The 20,875-nt window shown below is 36.3% G+C and overlaps 1 long non-coding RNA gene across 1 annotated transcript in view; it reads right to left on the reverse strand.

The window, feature by feature from the left end:
• Nucleotides 1-20,875, reverse strand: part of LOC131514432 (uncharacterized) — a 96,356-nt gene that overhangs the window by 17,060 nt on the left and 58,421 nt on the right. Inside the window, exon 3 of the long non-coding RNA XR_009263069.1 lies at nucleotides 3,838-3,940. This is a non-coding gene — a long non-coding RNA (uncharacterized LOC131514432). The remainder of the gene's footprint in view (nucleotides 1-3,837; nucleotides 3,941-20,875) is intronic.

A 20,875-nucleotide genomic window follows, 5' to 3' on the forward strand; every position in this document is an offset into this window, starting at 1 on the left:
AAGACAGAGGAACCTAATCCCATAATCACACAACCACCTCATCAGCCCCACAGTCCCCCATCAGAGAGAAGTAAATTTCTGTTTTCATTTAGGGGGCTGTTATTTTTTCACTATCCTAACGCAATTGGTATCAATACCATTCTTAATTTAATGTTCGGTAAACTGAGGTATGCAGAGGTTAAATGATGGAGTAGTATAACCAAGGTTTGAACCACAGAGTCTGGCATCAGTTTTCCCTCTTAACCATAGCACTTTACTGCCTCTGATGAGGTGTCAGGTATATTTGTACTTAATTTTAACATATGTGATTTCCTGCCATCTGTGATTTAGAATGTTAAGGAGTTTTTCTTTCTTTTCCGTATTTTGGAACAGATAAGGGGTAAGGGATATGGCTGAAATGAATCTGGATGTGGCTAGATTTATGCAGGGAAGGATGCTAAGGCTGGTCGTGGAAAGCAGAAGAAAGGGCAGAAGATTGTGATAAGGAGGTAATTAAATGGGGAAGGGAGTGTGGTTAAAGAGGTTTGATTCCTACATAGCTGACATGGTGAACAAGTAGCAAGTGTGATGAAGAGGAAGGAGATAAAAATGAACGCTTTCATGCCTCTGGCTCCTCTGGTTCCATGTCAGGTGAGTCAAGGTTGCCTAGCATTTTGCAATTGGTCCTATCAGCTGCAAGTTCCATAGAACAATAAAGATTATCTCCTATAATGTCTAAAATACCATATGATGCTCTCAAAACTTGAGTTTCAAAGTGACTTTCTCCATAGCAGTCTTTGGTTTTAATGCCTTTCTGGCTTTCTGGAAACTACCAGGAGCAGCATCTCATAGAACAGCATTTAAAGCTACAATTTTACTCTCCTGTCTATCCTGGACTGTCCTTCTGTCAGTTTTTTGACAGCAAGGGTAACATAACTCCTGGGATCAGAAAAATATGATGCCTAAAATTAAAAGATTCTGGAACCATCTCAAAGTGACCCCTTGCTTTCCATATAGGTTGGCCTAAATCCATCACAACAGAAATGTTGCCTCTCACCACAATATTTTTGAGCATGTTTCTTCACTTCCATGGATGTTATTCTCCTTAAGTGTGAAGGAAAGGCTTGGACTAAGAGTAGAATTAATTCACAGGAATAGCCCTCCATGGTTTGCCCTTCTCAATAGCTTTGAATTCTGAAAACACTGAAAAAGAAGTCATAGACCATGCATTTTCTTGAATGCTTCCTTAAGTCTTCACTGTCCCAATTACTTAGATAATTGGGATTTTATGCATTCATGTCTTTGTCTAAGAAACCATAAGAGAGGAAATGAATGTTGCATTAGGAGAGGTGACTATTTACTTACGCTATGATTAAGGCAAAAAGATAATTCTACCTTTAGGAAAGTAGAATTGTACTAGGGAGAACAATGCATTTGGGTTCCAGATATCTGCCATCCAGGCAGTCCTTCTCATTGAAAGAAGAATTTCCTAACTTCTAACTTTATGACCATTATTCCCAGAGAGGAGTGGTATTGACCCTCACTAACAAAGAATTCAATACAATTCAGCGTATGCTTGATGCAAATCATCATCAAGTTGATAGTGCTTTTTGCATGGCAAACTGCTTTCACAGTGCAAGGCCCTCTGCCCAATGTAGGTGAGAACATGAATAAAATATGATCTCTGCTCAGAAGGGGTCCATAATCCAGGGTAGAAAATAGACACATGCATAAATAATTCTAAGTCAAGATAGACCCTGATATATGCTTTATTAGAGATACAAAGGAAATGCTAGGAGAACAGTGCAGAGAGATTACTTCCAATGGGGTTGTAAGTTTGTTTGTTTGTTTGTTTGTTTGTTTGTTTGTTTGTTTTTGCAAAAGTGAGAATTAGGCCTATTGTTAATAGTAAATGTAATCTGTCACCTACTTTACATAGATTATTTTTTTATGTATATTTTTTAATCCTCATAATAACCCAAGGAGGAAGTAGAACATGAAGAAAAAAACTGGAACATGCAGGAAGTTTATTGGGTTATGGGCACATGTAGCAGGAGTTGATGCTAGAGCAAACCACAGAGTTGTCCATGTGAGAAGCGTCTAGATTTTAAATCACTGCCAGAAATTGAAGAGTGTGCCCTATGGCTTTTGATTTGGGGCTCACAAAACACATTTTATTTTTGCCTCATAGTCTATATTTTTGATGATACCTAAAATGCCTTTCAGATTTGGAAAAGATCCTTCTCAAGATTTTCATATAAAACGGTAGCCAACAAATGGAAAAATGGAAATTTCATTTTGTGTTGAACCACAAAAATTGTCATCTTAGTAGGAATATTGACAGTTTTACGTAGTTCAACCTAAATGTACATAGATAACATTTGGCAGCCATTATTTGACTTCAGGACAGAGAGTGACATGATCATATTTGGGTTTCGAATGGATAAGTATGGGAATTTTAGAGGATACACTAGAGTACAAGGGCCTGAGGGCAAGAAAGATATAATACAGTGGTATTGGTGAGAGATGATAACCCTGAATGAGTCTCCCCCGACTAGGTGTGTTCTTCTCCAGGGCAGATACCACATTTCTGTCAAATGTCTAATGGAGAACGGAGTAGGTGCCCAAAGGAGAATTATTAAGTAAATAAGCGAGAGGGTGGGATAGAGGCGAAAGGAAGAACATGAAAGATATGCTACATGTAGGATCAACAGACTTTTGTACTTGAATATAGAGATAGGAATAGGGTGAAACAAAACAAGAATGCTTTTAAGGCCCCAAGGTTAAGAAGGAAATGTATAAGAATAAAGGAAGAATCATCAAATAATGTCAATGTTTCACCTTCTGCTAGTGATTTCTCCAGGCTTCTTTCATTGGCTGACATCTCTGACAGGGAAAATTTAGAATCTTGAAATATTTTGTTAAACAGACACTTTAAAGATTGGAAGGATGGAATGCTGAATGCTGCATTTCTAGATGTATTTTCCAAGTGCACAGAGTTCCACAGTGTCCCCACTTTCCTCTCGCTTCTGGCCCAGCTGATCTTGGAAGCTACTTGTCTTTTCCTATTGGGTACTGTATGGCATGGGTAGTCAGGTCTAATAACGTTGTCGTTTAAAATCTAGCACTGGAAAGAACTGGAAAAGTGTATCCTCAAGTCTGTTCCTATTCCAAAAGGCATTAATGAGTGTAAAATATTTTTTAAATTTTTATGCGCAAATAAATTTAGGAAATGTTGAGTTAAAATTTAAAGAAGTTTTTTCTTCCTTAAACACTGCTTCTCTCAGATTTTTGCAAAGTGCACTGTGAATCTCCAAAAATGGGATAAGAATCTGAAATGTTCCCTAAATTTCTCTTACCACTAAACCTTTTTCACGTGAGCCTTTCACGTGTCTAGTGTTTAATGGCATAGTGTTATGGAAGTGTTGATCTTAGATTGTTTATTTGATATATTTCTTAATCTTTTAGTTTGGGGCTGTTCCCTTATTGTTGACTAAATTTTTAATGATAACTTTGGGTAATTATAGCAGAAATCCACCAAAGACTTGTAATTAGGTATCAGTATAATTATAATAATTTTTAAAACCCCTAAAACTCTAGGGAAAAAAACATTCCACATTATCAACAATAGTCATTTTTAGTATAGTGGGAATATGTTATTTTTCCCTTTATTTCTTTCCCAAATATTATTTATGTCTTTAATAGAGATAGAAGAAAACATTGAAAGGAAGAAATTTAAAAAAATTAAGAGTGATACAGGAGAGTAAAAGCAAGACAGTAAGACTCAAATTTTTGAAGTTTTTTTACACAGGTTTCTCCCATTTCATTTTTTATGACTGAATGTATTGCAGTTCTTACCTTGATCCTCGAGATTGCATATTGTTATTAGTAGACACTGTCAGGTGGTAGAAAGAGCCTGGGATTTGGAGACTTAGAGGATTTAGCTTTAATCCTAGCTCTCCTGCTTAAGACAAACAAACAAACAAAACTTTGGTAAGATATACTTATGTGCATGCCAGTGTTCTGGTTTTTCACTATAGCTCTGTGATCTTAATAAGCTACTTAACCTGAGCTTCAGGTAGCTCTTCTGTTAACTCTCAAAGGATTTTGTAATACCACCCTGCTAACATAAAATCTAATGTTTATGTGAAGTATCTTTTTAAAATATATTTTCTTATTTTTAAAAAGTATTTTTTCATTACTGGGGTGCCTGGGTGGCTTAGTCGGTTAAGTGTCCAACTCTTGGTTTTGGCTCAGGTCATGATCTCTCTGTTTCAAGAGTTCAAGCCCTGCGTCAGCTGCCAGTACAAAGCCTGCTTAGGATTCTCTCTCTCCCTCTCTCTCTGCACATCCCCAACTTGCACTGTGTCTGTCTTTCTCAAAATAAATAAACTTAAAAAATTAAAAATATATTTCATTAGAAAAATGCATTTTATTTTGGATGACTTACAAAACAGAATTAACAATAAAATCATAAACATCACCCATGACTTTACCACCTAGCAATATCTACATTGCACGTCCTTTGTTGATTCTGCTTCATATTTGCTTTTCTATGTCTCTAATACACTGTAAGAAAGGTAAAAGCAGGGAATCCACCTCCTCTGTGTTCCAAGTACCTGGCAAGGTGAGGAGGTACTTAATAAAATTTTTTAATGTATACGATAAAAGTATGGTTTCCTTATTGGCTTTCTCAAACTTATCTTATTTGTGACTTAGGCTGCATCTATTCCACATCTTAAAAACAGGCTTTATCAAACTTTATACCCTTCACTTCTTTTCAGAGTCTGGCTGCCGTTTGCCACCTGGTCCCCCAACCACCTAGTGAGGCTTCCATGGCTCCAGTGTATACTTGTGGAGTGATAGAATTTTAGATATGGATAGACCCAGGGAATCTTCTGTTCTCCTCCAGTTTCCAAGAGAGAAATCTGAAGCATCAAGAAGGAGGTAGGTCAGAGTTATAGTGATGGTTCTTAGTGGAGAACTGACTCGCTTTAAAACTCCTGTAGCCCCCTACACCAGAATATAACATTTAGAACTTGATTATACAGTCAATCTTGAGATATTCCTATCCACATGTAGACAATTCAGCTTGAGCAGGACTTTAATTTAAATCCCTGCTTCAACTTATGAGGCATGTCTTTGCTCATACAAAAACAGATTGAGATTTTATAGGCTTCCCTCTGCTGACACCACCCAGGAGAACCCCCAAGGGTCGTCTTCACAGCTGTGACATTGGCATCTACTGAGTTTAGTTTTCCTCTCTTAATACCCTGGCCTGTTTTCTTTGCATTCATTTCAGTCTTAACATTAAAAAAATCTGGGGGCTCCTGGGTGACTCAGTTGATTAATCAACCAACTTCGGCTCAAGTCATGATCTCGCAGTTTGTGAGTTCAAGCCCCGCGTGGGGCTCTGTGCTGACATCTCAGAGCCTGGAGCCTGCTTCGGATTCTGTGTCTCCCCCTCTCTCTACCCCTCCCCTGCTCAAGCTCTGTGTCTCTCTGTCTCTCAATAATAAATAAACGTTAAAAAAATTTTTTTAATCTGAAATGTTGTATTATATAAAAAAGAGTATCATCTATGTATGTTTTTGTGAGCATAATCTTAACAGTAGCCAGGAAAACTGAAGGAGCCCAGTCAGCACCCATGCTATAAAGCAAGTCATGAAGGGAACTGCCTTATTACCTAGTGTTGTAATAACTTATTAGAGCCTGAAACTACTGTGTTCATTTTAATGGAATTGGATAGGTTTGTCATAAATCAATGCTATTTTGGTGCTCACCTCCAACAAAAAACTTTCCTCTTAAAATTGATAGCAAGTCTTCACATTCAAGACATTTAGTATGGAAAGGAAGGATATTCTGTCATCTCTTCATGCCTAATTTTCTGTCATTTGCCTATTGTGAAGCCAGCAGTCGGTTTAGTGACCATCACCGGATTCCCAAGCAGCTAGGATGGCTGGTTACATGAAAATACACAATGCGGACCATCTGGATTCTAAACAAACCAGGCAGGAATTCTGGGAGAGTTTTAGAAACATTTATGCGTTGCAGACTGTTTCAATCATATAACACCCCGTTTCTAATGTGTTCTTGCCTCCTTTTGTAAAACAATCATGCTTATACGAATTTTTGTGCAATTTGTGGGTTGTGTTTTTATTTTTCAATACGGTACATTTTCACGTAACATGTAGATCTTTACTGTTTTCAGGTATCAGGAAACAAGTAAGTGGTATATGTTGTGGACCACACATCTTCAAACACAGCCAGGGTGCCCCTTCTTTCCCCCCGCCTCAACCGAGTTCACCAAGGAAGCTGCACTCTCCTTGCTGGTGCAACCCAGTGGTGGAGCCCAGGTCCCCAGAGCACTTCTCAGCCTGGGGTTTGCTGCAGAGGTGGCTCTGAAGGCAAGAGAAGAAAGGGGGCAAGGCCCTTTGTGTACTGTACTGGCAGGAAAGATTCTAGGCTGTACTGCAGGCTTCTTCTCCCTGAAGCACCCAGGGCCAGGCAGAGTCAGGTGCCATGGGGGCCCACCAGCCTGTTTCTCATTTGCAACAACAGCTCAGTTCTGCAGAATTCTAAACTCACTTCCAAGACCTGCCACAGGCCTCTCCATTTAGTGTTATGATTTACTAATTTTTTGTTTCAAACCCACAGTAATCATTTCCCCACTGTTGCCACTCGTTAATAACTATCCTATTTTTGTGGAATGTTGCACCAGATTTTTGGGTCAAACTTCCCCAGCCAACCTACCTACCACTCATCCTCTTATTCATGACCTCCTATAATCCAGGGAGCTTAAAATTCCTCAAAAACACCACTGGCTCTTTGAGCGGGCATTTGGGGCACTCCTTTTTTAGTATTGGTATGTTTGATTTCATGTCAAAATGTAACAATTATTATGCAGTGTAGAACATTGCATATTATTTAACCTTCTCCCCCCACCTCCCACTAATATACAGCATGAATCACACTAAGAGCACAGCTAGGGAGTTACAACCTTGTTAATTAACATATTTTCATCACTTCTGTAAGTCATGATCATGTGAAACCTGCCGAGAGTTAGAAATAAAGTACACAGCACATACCTTTTCTAAATGGAGATGAAATAAATAATATTAAATCAATCAATCAATAAATCAACCAATAAATAAATATTCTCCTCCCTCCATCCCAGTTTCTCTAGGGATTAGTTGGTAATACTTTAAAAGAGTGTAACTATTACAGATGGGGGCATACCCATGGAAAAAGTTGCTAATTTGGTTTAATTCAGTGCTCTATCAATTCAGCTAATTAACAAAATAATAATAATGATACACAGTGCAAATTCATAATGACTTCTGCCTTTTGCTGCCAGGGAGCAAGTTCTAAGTGAGGTGTGACCAAAGATGAAAGGACACAAGTAGAAGATTTAGGTCCAGGGTGCTATATTGGAAGGAAAGGCCTGGAGTTTCCAGCTCCCTGCTATCTCCCTGAAAGGGAAGTTAGCTGAAGATGTCCCACTGCCTGCTCCATCTTTGGGGTAGGATTCCAAAGAACTTCCTACCAGGATTAACTCCATCTAGCAGTTTCTTCACAGCTCAGTGCCTCACTCTCACTTCTCCAGCTGGACACACTTCTCCAACCCTTCCTGGTCCTCAGCCAGGAGGGGTGCTGAAGCAGGAATGTCTTCCCAAGCTTCCTGTAGACAAAAGGTGTCAATATTCCAGCTTCTCCTGTCTTGTCCCTAAACAAGTGTCTGGCCCTTTAAATTTTTTGAAGTCCTCTCCACCCCAGCTTTACCATGAAAATATAGGAAATGGGGAAGCTATGCTATTTTTGCATAAAACTTACCTGGAATATGATAAAATGCTTTGGACTTAGGGTTAACTTCTAGTGGGTATATGAATATGATTTCTAAATAAGTGCTATTTAAATTTAGTCATATGAACATTCAGAAGCAGCATAATGCTGCAATAGTTCAGAGCATGGAGTCTGAAGATAAGCTGTTGGGTCCAAGCCTAAGTGTAGACATTTTTTCATCATGTGTCTGAGAAAATTGGTTTGCCTCAATTTCTTCAAATGCAAAATGGCATCAGTAATAGTAATAGTAATTATACCCAGCTCATGGAGGATCAACTGAGTTAATATAGGTATTTAGGAGCATACCTGATATGTAATAGGGATTCCATAAATGTTAGCCTTTTTATGATCCTGGAACCTGTGTGTGATGAGGACAGAGGACTGGGTAAATGGAAGGAACTTGGAATCCTGCATCCCTAGGCTGGCCCTGTCACTTACTAGCTGTGTAGGTTTGGGTAAGTTACAAAACCATTTCAAGTCCAATTTTGTACATTTGTAAAAGGAAATAATAGAAGTATGTGTTTCATAGGATTGTGTGAGAAATAATGAAATACTGTATATAAAGCCCTAATACATAATGAGCTATCAATAATTGTTATTTATTTTGTTTCTCTGGCTCTATTTCTTATCAGCTGCGTTACTTTGGGCATAGTTCATTCATGGAGTGGGGAAGGGGGAGGTTACATAATACCTGTTTTTAGAATTATTGTGTAGATTGTATGACAAGCACTTAGAACAAGGCTGGGCAGATAGTAATTGCTCAAAAATGTTAGCTTACTGGGGGGCCTGGGTGGCTCAGTTTGTTGAGCAACCAACTTCAGCTTGGGTCATGATCTCACAGCTCATGAGCTTGAGCCCTGCTCAGGTGACAGCTCAGAGCCTGGAGCCTGCTTCTGATTCTGTATCTCTCTCTCTCTGCCTCTTCCCCACTCAAGATCTCTCCCTCTCTCTCTGTATCTCTCTCAAAAATAAATAAGCATTAAAAAAAGGATAGCTTACTGTCGTCTGTCCAGAGGTGTTTAGGTATGGACCCTAAATTAGTGAACAAGTCAGAAGGAAAATAGAGAAAAGGTGCTTAGTGATGAAGAAAGGATCACACAGACTTCTTTCAAGTTCTCTGGGAAGCTCTCTCCTCCTCAGTGTCTACTATCTACTTCCAGCCCACCTCCCAGGCTTTGTCATATGTCTTAGTTCATTTGAGCTGCTGTGACAAAAATACCATAGGCTGAGTGGTTTAAACAACAGACATTTATTTTCCATAGTTCTGGAGGCTGGGAAGTACAGATTTGGTGTCTGGTGGGAGCCACTTCCTAGTTCACAAGTGGCTATCTTCTCACTGTAACTTCACATGGTGGAAGGGGGAGCAAAGGAGCTTTCTGGGACCTCTTTTATAAAGGGCATTAATCCCATTCACGAGGGCTTTACCCTCATGGCCTAATCACCTCCTGAAGGCCCCGCCTCCAAGTACTGTCACATTGGGGATTGGGCTTCAACAAACATGAATACTATAGTACAAAAGTATTTTATTCTTAGGGCTCCTGGGTGGCTCAGTTGGTTAATCGTCCCACTCTTGATTTTGACTCAGGTCATGATCTCACAGTTTGTGAGTTTCAGCCCAGCATCTGGCTGTGTGCTCACAGGGTGGAGCCTACTTGGGATTTTCTCTCTACCTCTCTCTCTCTCTCTGCCCCTCCCCTGCTCACCCTGTCTCTCTCTGTCTCTCTCTCTCAAAATAAATAAATAAATAAACATTAAAAATCTATTTTGTTCTCTGACATGAGGGAGAGATTAATTGGAGGTAGGCCTAGTGTTTTTTCTAGCCCCTAACCAAGGGCTATAAGACACACAGGGCACACTTACCCATAGAGACTGAACCATCTCTAATTGTAAGTGACATGGAGTGATCCTTGAGCCTTTGATGGTCTCCTGGGACTCCTATGCTTCTGCCATCAGGCTGATTGATCACTGAAATTCACCTTCTAATCTTTATCACTTCAGCTTGAGACTCTGACACTTGTTAAATCACATAAGCCCTTGAAAGGATAAATACTTTCAAGCTATCTTCAGTCAACATTCATTCATTTTGTCATCAGTATGGACTGAGCATCTGTTCTGAGCAAGGCTAGGTACTAGATTACAGGGATATGGAGAAGAACAGAGCAGACCTGGTCATCCCATTTTACAGACCTCAAACGTATAATTCTGGTCATTTATTGGCATTTATTGTGCAGATTTTGTAGTGGCATGGGCACAGAGAACCAAATGGTACTGCAATTTCCTGTAGGGGGGAAGAAGGCAAGACCAACCAGATAGGGCAAGAGCATGGTACAAAAAACACCTTTCTGGACATTGCTCTAGAGCTAGCTGGCTTTTCATAACCGGCTGCTTAAATTCCAAGCAGGCATGAGAGACACTTTTTCCTTCTGCCACCTTCCTAAAATTTCCTTACTGTACCAAAACATATGTCATCCACTTTTGAGATGCAAAGCTTGGAATCTTACTCTGTGGCCTGAGGAAAAGAAATACCCTTTTACTTGGGGATGGGCACTTCTTGCTAATTGTTTAAAGACATATTTCTGTCCATAAGATTTTGAAAATAGTATCTAAATTGTTTATTTGGCATCAAGGGAAGGCATTTGGAATCAAGAATATATTTCTATTACAAATTTTAAAATGTTTAAAAAATACTTAGATGTCAAATCTCTTCAGTTGCCAAATTCTTGGTTCAACTTTCTCCTTATTTTCACTTAAATTGAAGGTTTTTCTAAAGACAGAAAGCGGAGTACTTTCTAACATACAATATTAGATTTTTGCATTATTGGCCAGTAAACAGGATATATTTTGGCCATAGGTGTTCGAGAAAGTAAAATCTTTCAACAAGTTTACTCTCTGGGGGAAAAAAATCTGTTTTTTTAAGGATCAGGAAGGACGGAAATGAGGACTAATTCCCTAGAAAAAACCTGACAAGCAGACTGCCTGTAGGACATGAATCCTTGTTTCCTAATCACAGGCAGGCTGCTGAGTGTTTTAGATCCAGTGATTACACAATCTGTTATAATGTAAGCAGATATCAATTTTAAGCTCAAAACAGATTTTCCTAGTGTGTCATGTGTAAAAGCTCTTTCCAGATGAAAAATAAAAATCTGATTGTAGTTTTACTGTGAAATACTTTAGCTGAATAGAACTATAAAAGAGATTGATTCAGGTATGTTTTCCATTTTTCCGTCACCAAAAGCATTTTTTTCTGTATATGTGGCTTAGTTACCTGATTAATCCAGGGAAAGATCTCAGTTATGCTGGTGATTGTATTTGCATTAAAGTGGTTGAGAATTAAAACACTTTTTTAATGTTAAAATTGTGGTGTTACTTTCACGGAAAATATCCCTGAACACATTGAATTTGGTTGTCTGTAGGCAAGATTTTAATTAGCAGTATTGTTGGAGAGTCAAATTCCTCTAAGGGCCTGGCAAAGAGGGCTGGGGCCTTCAATACCTTCATAAATTTACTTACCAGATTCATTTATAACATATCACAAGATTTATAGGAACTGTGCAAAGTATTTGGAACCAGCACTATTGCTAATTTCCAAAGAGGAATAAAAAGGCTTTGACCTAAGTTCCTGAAACATTTGTGTGGCTGCTATTTTGAATTCTAGAGATACTTTTGCAAAAGGTAAAGTGCTTCCAGAAAGACTCCCCATCCCCACCCCATCCTGCAGCTTTATTTACTGACAGAATTTTGAAGTAACGTTAAATAATTTATAATTTTCAGCCACATTTAATTAATTTTCCACCTCATTACTATTTACAAGTGCTGTCTCATATTGAATAATGACTTTGTGTTGTTTGTTTGCTGGATACACCACTATGGTAAGAATAAAAGCTGCAAATTTGCAAATGTAAAGAAATGTTGTTTAAAGAACCAAAGAAAGAGGAGGTTCGTGGGGAGAGCTTCACTTATTCTATAGCCTTTAATTGTATAATTAAGAATGTTCATGAAAATTTGAAACAGAGGTTCTGAACGTGGCATCTGTGGACCGTACCTCAATTCTTAGGCTGCAGAGCCTCTGAATCTACTGATACTGTAAGCAGAATTTAAAATGGGCGTGCATATATGCTTTTTACTAGATTTTCTAACTTTTGTCAGATTCCCAACAGTGTTCAAGGTTCAAAAAACCAATTAAGAATTATGCTAAATTTTAAATAAAAAATCAGTGAAGATACAAATAATTTTTGGAAGTTGCCATAGAATTAATTTTCTCCCAAATGATAATTTAAGGATGTCGGAGAGCATCTCTTCAAATGAATATATTTATCAAGTGCTTATTACAAGGAAAGAATCTTTTTACTCTGCACTCTCTTGGTATAAAGTACTTGTTCTAGTATTTAAGGCATAGTATTTCCTATTGAATAATGACAGCCATTTGTAAAATTGCTGACACGAAAAAATAGAACAAACTTGCTATTTCACAGGGAATTGAACATTTTGGTTATCAAAGCATTATGTTATGTAATTTAATAAATATGGATAAGCAAATCTCCAGCAATTTAATGCAATCTTTCTCTGTCACTTTTGTTTAGCACTTCAGTTTCCCAATTGCCTTCATACCATCTTGTTTGATCTTTATGATTATATTTTGATGCATATGTAGCAGGATTTGTAATGCTGTTGTTGTCATAGATGAGCAAAGTGAAGTTATTGCATGAGTTGCCTACAGCTAATAGAAGCCAGGCATGTAGGTCTTTTGACTTCTAAAATGTGTGTGTTATTGCACTGCAACATGTTGCCTTTCCATATGTAACATGACAGGTATTATTCTCACCCTAATAATTCAGGTTATGTTGGTTATTTCTATGACTCATGTAATCACTGTGCAATTCAAAATAAAACCTCTCATGAATTAAGCCTTCTAATAACTTGGATTCTAAATTAGGTGATGTAGGCTGTCAAAATATTCTTTTCTAATAATAAAAGTGGTTGTAAAGCAAAGTTCATTGTACATCATGTGGCATGTTGCAGGGTCATTTTTGGTCACATCAATAAAATCACTAACTTTATCACCTAGTCCCTAACTTACCTAGTCTAACACTTTCTTATGTTTTGTTTGTATGTCACATATAATAAGAAGGGATGTTAATTTCTGCAAAACAGTAGCACTAAATAAATGTGTATGGAATACAGATGTGGAAAAATTGCTCAGGCGATTTACATATGCTTGTTTTGTGTTATAAAATTATCAGTTTAGTTCAAAATCATTGATTGAGTACCTAAATTGCCAGATGCAGTGATGGATTCTATGGATACAATGGTATATATGATGAACTCTGTCCCACATCTCAAGGAATTTATATATGATGGAGATTTGGATTGTGTCAATCCACATTTTTTTATATGCGATACTTGTGTGGTACATTTGTGTGAAGTAGTGGAAGCCAGGATATCTGGAGATTGGTATAAATCTCCACCAAATGAGTTCATATTATGGATAGAAGCTATGAAGGTCCACGTTTGGTCCTTCTAGTTATTAATGCTTTGCAAAGATGGAAACTTCCCCTCTTGAGGATAGCAAGTTCTCTACTATGAAAGGTGTTCCAACAAAGATTTGATGAGCTCTTAGGAAGAATTGTAAAGGGGCATTAAATAGTAAGTAGTTATTCTAGGGGTAAAGTTTTCTTCCAATTCTGAGGTCCTATGACTTGACAAATCACTTAACTCAATGCTGCCTTAAGTTTCTTTACCTTTCGAAATAAACTAAAATATTTTATCTATTTACGTTATAGGATGGCTCTCTAGTTTGACAAATATATAGTGGTGTAAAATTGCTGAAAATGAGTAATTAGTCTTGCAAATTTTTTGCTTACTTACAGTCTTGTTTTTTTACAAAAGAATAAAATCAATTAGTTTATATACTTCTGCAAACTAAAAAAGGCCCAGATTGGCTATTTCTTGATAGAATTTCTTGTTACTACTGAAAAAAATCATTAATACAAAGTCATTAAATTTACTTTTGTTATTAGTTTATTTAAGGTTATCTGGAGGAAAAATAAAAATAAATATTCATATAGTCTTTTTAAACAGCCTTATTATGGCCTATTATAATTTATATACAATAAAATCCCCCTTTATGACAAGTAAATAATTGTTAGCCAATTTATAGAATTGTTCATTCATAACCCAAATCTAATTTTATTTTATTTTATTTTTTTAAGTTAATTTATTTTGAGAGAGAGAGTACGATCAGGGGAGGGACAGAGAAAGAGAGAGAGAGAATCTCAAGCAGGCTCTGTGCTGTCAAGGTAGAGCCCAACTCGGGGCTCCATTTCACAAACCGTGAAATCATGACCTTAGCTGAAATCAGGAGTCAGACACTTAACCGAGTGAGCCACCCACACCCCCCAAATATAATTTTAGAACTTTCCATCACCCAAAACATCCCTCAAATCTATTTGCTGTTACTCCTTATTCCAAATCCCAGGCCCAAAGAACCACTGATTTGCTTACTGTTTCCATAGATTTATTCTTACTGGATGTTTCAGATGAATGGAATCATATGATATAGTTTTAAGAGTATGGCTAGAGGATCACCTATGTTATATGCATTCATATTTCATTCCTTTTGATTGTTGAATAATATTCCATGGTATAGATATGCATATTTTGCTGATACATTCATCACTTGTTAGACATTTGCATTGCTTTCAGTTTTTTACTATTATGGATATCAGTGCTATGAACATTCATTTGCAAGTCTTTTTTGGATATTTCTTATAGGTAGGTAGGTAGATAACCTAACAATATAATTACTGGAATGTATGATGAGTTTATGTTTAATACTTTAAGAAACTGCCCTGTATTCCAAAGTGGCTATACATTTTACATTCCCATCAGCAATACATGAGGATCCTGGTATCTCCACATCACTTGGCTTTGTCAGTCTTTTTGATTATGTAGTTGTAGTTGATTATGTAGTTGATATGTAGTTGTATCTCATTGTGGTTTTCATTTCCATTTCCCTAATGATTTGAACATGATAATGAACATCTTTTCAGTACTTATTAGCCATATGTATATTTTTAAAAAATATTTATTCAAATATTTTGCCCAGTTTTAAATTGGGCTATTTATGTTTTTATTATTGAGCTGAATAACATGTTTATATATTCTGGATACAAATTCTTTATCCAATACATAACTTGAATATCTTTTCCCAGGCTGTGGCTTGTCCTCTAATTTCCTTAACAGGGCCTTTTGATGAGCAGAAGTTTTTAATTCTGATGAAATCCAATTTATTACTTTTATTCTGGGGAATTATGCTTTTGTTGTCTCTAATCAATCTTTACCTAAACTTGAATATCAATCATTTCTTGTGTTTTCTTTTAGACATCTTATAATTTTTGGCTTTACATATAAGTCTGTGATCTATTTTGAGTTAATTTGTGCCTGTAATGTAAGGTAAGATTTAAGTGGGTTTTTTCTTTTTTTTTTTTGTTTTTACTTTACGTATGGAAATCCAATTTTTCCAGACTATTTGTCTGGAAAAAAAAAGAAAACAAAGAAAGAAAAAATGCTTTCTCCATTCAATTGCTTTTGTATCTTTGTTAAAAGTCTGTTGTCTGTAAATATTTGAATCAATTCCTGGACAGTCTATCATGTTTCACTGATCTATTTGTCTGTCTTTATTCTAACCCCACACTGCTTGATTACTGTAGCTGTATAGGAAGTTTTGAAATCGGATAATGGAAGTCCTCCTCTGTTGTTCTTTGGCAATTCTATGCTTTGCTATTGCAAATATTTGCTTTGGCAATTCTGTGATATGTCCTTTGCATTTCCATACAAATTTTAATATTGACTTGTCAGTTTCTAACAAGTTTTCTGGAATTTTTGATCAGGATTGTGTTGAATCTATAAAGTAATTTGGGGACAACTGGCTTCTTATTACTGAGTTTTCTGATTAATGAACAAGATATACATTTATTTAAGTCTTTAATTTCTCATGGTTTTGTAGCTTTCAGTGTACCAGTCTTTTATATCTTTTGTCAAATTTATCCCTAAAGAGTTCATATTTTTAGATACTATTGTAAGTCACATTATTTTTAAGTGTTAATTTCTGATAGTATTGTGCTGAAATATGTAAGTAATATTGTTTTTTATCTATTCTTTTGAATAAGTGTAGTATTTTGAGGTTTCATCAGATTTTCTACATAGATGATTACGTCTGAATAAAGAAATGTTAAATATTCTTTTCCAGTGTGGATGCCTTACATTTCTTTGTATTTCCTTATTACACTGTTACACTGGCTAGAACCTTCAGTAAGATATTGAATAAAAATGGTTAGATCAGATGTCCTTGTCTTGTTTTTAATCTGAGGAGGAAAGCACTTAGTCTTTCACCATTACTATATTAGTCATAGACTTTTCCTTGTTGTTCTTTATTAGATTAAGAGAGTTCCCTTCTATCCCTACTTTACGGAGAGCTTTTATCAGGAATGACTGTGAAAAAGTGTCAGACACTTTTTCTGCATCTATTAAGATGGCCATTTAGGTTTGTCTTTTTTTTAAGTTTATGTATTTGTTTTTGAGAGAGAGAGAGGGAGAGAGAGAGAGAGAGACATGATGGGGGGAGGGACAGGGAGAGAGGGAGAGAGAATCCCAAGCAGTCTGTGTGCAGAGCCCAACACAGGGCTCAATCTCACGAATTGTGAGATCATGACCTGAGATAAAATCAAGAGCAGGACTCTTAACTGACTGAGCCCCAAGGCACTCCTTTTTTTCTTTACTTTTATAATTTTTTTAGTTAATATGGTGAATTATATTGATTGATTTTGAGATATTAAACCAACTTTGTACTCTTAGCATAAACTAGTTGGTCATAATATACTATGCTTTTTAGATATTGTCAGATTCAGTTTGCTAAAACTTTGATAGAAATTTTTATTTATGTTTATAAAGGATGTTAGTATAGTTATTTTTTCTTATAATTTTTTGGTTTTGGTAGCAGGATGTAGTATGGTTTGGGAAGTACTCTCTCCTCTTCAATTTTCCTGAAACAGTTTATGTAGAATTGATATTATTATTTTTTAATAATTGGTAATATTCACTGCTATGCTATTTGGGCTTGAAGTTTTCATTGTGGGAAAGTTCAAAACTATACATTCAACTACCTTAAAAGATATGTGATTATTTGTGTTATTTTTCACTTCTTGGTTGAGCATTGATAATTTGTTCATTCAAAGAATTTGTCAGTTTCATCTAAGTTGTAGATTTTATTGGTATAAAGTTGTTTATGTCATTTATATATTAATGCTCACACATCATCATTTTAATATCTATAGAGTCTATCCTTAGTAATACTTTATTGATCCTGATATTGATAATCATGTCTACTGTCTTTTTTTCATCAGTCAGGCTAAAGGTTTACTAATTTTACTAATTTTGATTTTCTCAAAGACCAGCTTTTGGTTTCACTGATATTCTCTATTGGTTTTTGTTTTCTATTTCATTTGTTTTTTCACTCTAAATTTATTATTTCCTTTATTCTGCCTATGTTGGAGTTAACTTGATATTCTCTTTGTATTCCTTAAGATGGAAGCTAATAATGAATTCTTTCACCTTTTGTAGTTCTGAAGAGGACTTCATTTTGTCTTTCTGTTGGATTCTGGGCATAGGATCCTGGGTTATTAGGGACTTTTTATTGTATTTTAGTTTTTTAAAGATGTTGCTCTATTTTAACTGTTTCTGATAAGAAGTTGATATTATCTTTACATTTGTGACTCTATAGGTAATGTGTCTATTCTCTGGCTGCTTTTAAGATTTTCCTTTTATCACGGGCTTTGAGCAATGTGATTATGATGTGAGCCTTGGTGTAGCTTGCTTCATATATCTTGTACTTAGAGTTGATTGAGCTTCTTGGATATGTGGATTTATAGTTTGCAACAAATTTGGGAACATTTTAGACATTTTTCAAATACTTTTTCTTTTCCCTCTGCTTTTGTTTCATTCAGGGATTTTGACTGAAATTGTCCCACACTCACTGATACTTTGAACATTTAAAAAAATTCCTTGTTCTATGTTCATTTTGGTTAGTTTTTATTGCCACATCTTCAAGGTCACTGACTTTTTTCTATAATGTTTAATCTGCCCTTAATCCCATCCAGTGTATTATTCATCTCACACATTATAGTTTTCTTCTCCAGAAGTTTGATTTGGGTCTTTTTACAAAAATACTGTCCAGGGGCACCTGGGTGGCTCAGTCGGTTGAGCAGCTGACTTTGGCTCAGGTCATGATCTCGCGGTCCCTGAGTTCAAGCCCCGCGTCAGGCTCTGTGCTGACAGCTCAGAGCCTGGAGCCTATTTCAGATTCTGTGTCTCCCTCTCTCTGATCCTCCCCCGTTCATGCTCTGTCTCTCTCTGTCTCAAAAATAAATAAACATTAAAAAAAAATTAAAAAAAAAACCACTGTCCATGTTTCTTCTTAATTTTAAATATATGGAATTCAGTTATAACAACTTTTAATATTCTTGTCTAACAATTTTAACATCAATATCAGTTCTGGATCAGTTTTGGTTGATTAATTTTTTTTTCTCATGATGGTTTCTATTTTCTTGCTTCTTTACATTATTAGTAATTTTTTTATTGGTTCTCAAGCATCGAAATTTATCTTGTCTAGATACTTTTGTATTCTTACAAATATTATTTAGATTTATTCTGTGACACAGTTAAGTTACTTGTGAGCCATTTGATCGTCTCAGGCCTTGCTTTTCAGATTTGTTATGTGGAACAAGAGCATGTTCATTCCAAGTCTAGTTATTTACCACTACTGAAATAAGACCTATTTCAGTACTCTATACAGTGTCCTGTCAATTATGAGAATTTCCAATCTGGCTGCTATGAGAAAACACAATTTTTGATCTGCTATGAGCCACATGTACTGTTCCCTTTAATCCTTTTGGGTAATTCTTTCTCTAGGCTAGAGTAATTTGCTCATATTCATGCAGTGAACAGCACTCAACTGAATATTTTAGGGGATCATTTGCCAGTATCTAGAAATCTCTTTTTGTGTATCTCTCTACTCTTTAATACTCTTTTCTGAGAACAAACTACCTTGGTCTCCCCAAAATAGAAAGTTGCCTGTCTCCATTTGGTTTTCCCCTCCCTGCTGCATCACCTGGAATATTTTTCAAGGCAGTAAACTGGGGCAGTCATAAGGTTAATCTCATTTATTTCCTGTCTCTCATGGTCACTGTATTTTCTTGCCTGTGGTCTAGCCTTTTGAAAAACATTCTGTATATTCCACTCTTTTTTTGATTAGAGGGTAAATTTTGTCCTTAAAATCCAAACTTTGCAAAGCATAAGTCCCTCTCAATCTTCTTTTGTAATAAGAGTTCCTTATTTTCCAAGAGACAGAACAAGGGCCTATTTGGCCACACAATTTGGCCCTTACACATTTGCTTGCTAAAAACACAATTTTCTAAATTAATCTCTTGAGGAGTTTTTTTGATCAATTTTCTAAACAGTGGTAAAACATCTTTTCTTTAACTCCTGTTGATCCTTTTAAGAACACAACAATTTAATTGATAACATTCATTTTATTGCACAGTTTTCAATTAGTCCTGGCAGGTTTCTTTTCTCTGCTTTTCTCCTTTATAACTCTACTGCAGTGTCGGCAAAGAAGCCCTATTCCTTCTGGCAAAGATGCCTCTGTGCAAAGTTTTTTTGGGATGACTAGCCTAAAGATGGTTTCTTCCAGCTGCAGTTTAAAGTGTTAGGCTGAAGAGAGAGCCTAATTCATTTGATTTCTGATCTCTATGATAGCATATCCCTCCCTAAGCAGTGTGAGAGTCAAGGTCAGCTGCAGCTAATCATCACAGGATTTGAACTTCAAAAAAATGGAAATAGAAGGTTTTCACAGAGAGCCCTTATATCCTTTTGCTTCCTTTCCAAGACTTACAAGAGCACTTTTTTTTCAATCTCAGGGCAGAATGAAATCATTATTCAGTCTTATCCTAAGGGGGTAAGAATCTAACTAAATATCCATTTAAAAATATTTCCTTTTCTTAACACGTACATTCCTCAATGGATTTTGTGAGGATTACTGAGCTCCTGTTTTTGTTTCTGTTTTTCATTTTTCCTTTTTGTAAAATAGACTAGGCTCCTTAGAGGAAAGTAATTCAATAAAATACTTGTCTAAAGTGTGAGGTTTAGAAGACATCTGTTTAAGAAGGCTAGACAAGGAGGAAAGGGAGGAAATGACTTAAACATCAAGGACCCTACATACAAGCATGCCCACTCATTTTGTGGATGAAGACTTACTGGCAAATCTATTAGGCCTGCAGAGAAAGCTTTGGGCTCTGGGCCAGGTTGCCTGGATTCAAATCCTGGTTCCTCTCCTTACTGGCTGAGCAATCTTGGCCAAGTTACATAACTTCTCTGTATCTCTATTTCCCCAGCTATAAGTTGGGGGGTGGGGGTGGTAGCACCTCTTTTATAGGTTTGATATGAAGATAATTCAGGTTAATATTTATAAAGCACTTAGACTAGTTCCTGGTACCCAGAAAGTACTATATAAATATCATATAAAATATGCATTTTAAAATATATTTACTGGGAAATATAACTATCTGCTGACCCAAGAATCACCCCCTGTTCGGAACTGTCATTTTATGCAAATATTATGAAGGTTGAGCTCTATTGGGAAATGTAATTCAAATTTCTATAAAAGTACTTGTGTAGAAAAGTTTCTCATCTCCTACTACAATAAATTAACAAAGCATTTTTTCATCAAAAATGTATTGAAGGCTTCCTGGATATTAAGCACAATGCAAGGTGCTAGGAATTTAAAGATGAATAAAGCCTGCATTTCACTTAAGAACATTACAGTTAGCAAACCAGTAAATGGATAATTTTAAAACGGTGTGCAGATGCAGTAGCAAGATTGTTTCTAAGAAGTACCTGATAAAAGTTTCTAACCAAGGTGTGTGTGTGAATATGGGGCAGGGCTTGGGAAAGTAGGTCAAAGAAAACCTGCTGGAGTTGGTGAGTGTAAGTCAATCAAGCC

Source organism: Neofelis nebulosa, chromosome 6 (genome assembly GCF_028018385.1).
Source record: "Neofelis nebulosa isolate mNeoNeb1 chromosome 6, mNeoNeb1.pri, whole genome shotgun sequence".
Taxonomy (NCBI): Eukaryota; Metazoa; Chordata; class Mammalia; order Carnivora; family Felidae; genus Neofelis; species Neofelis nebulosa.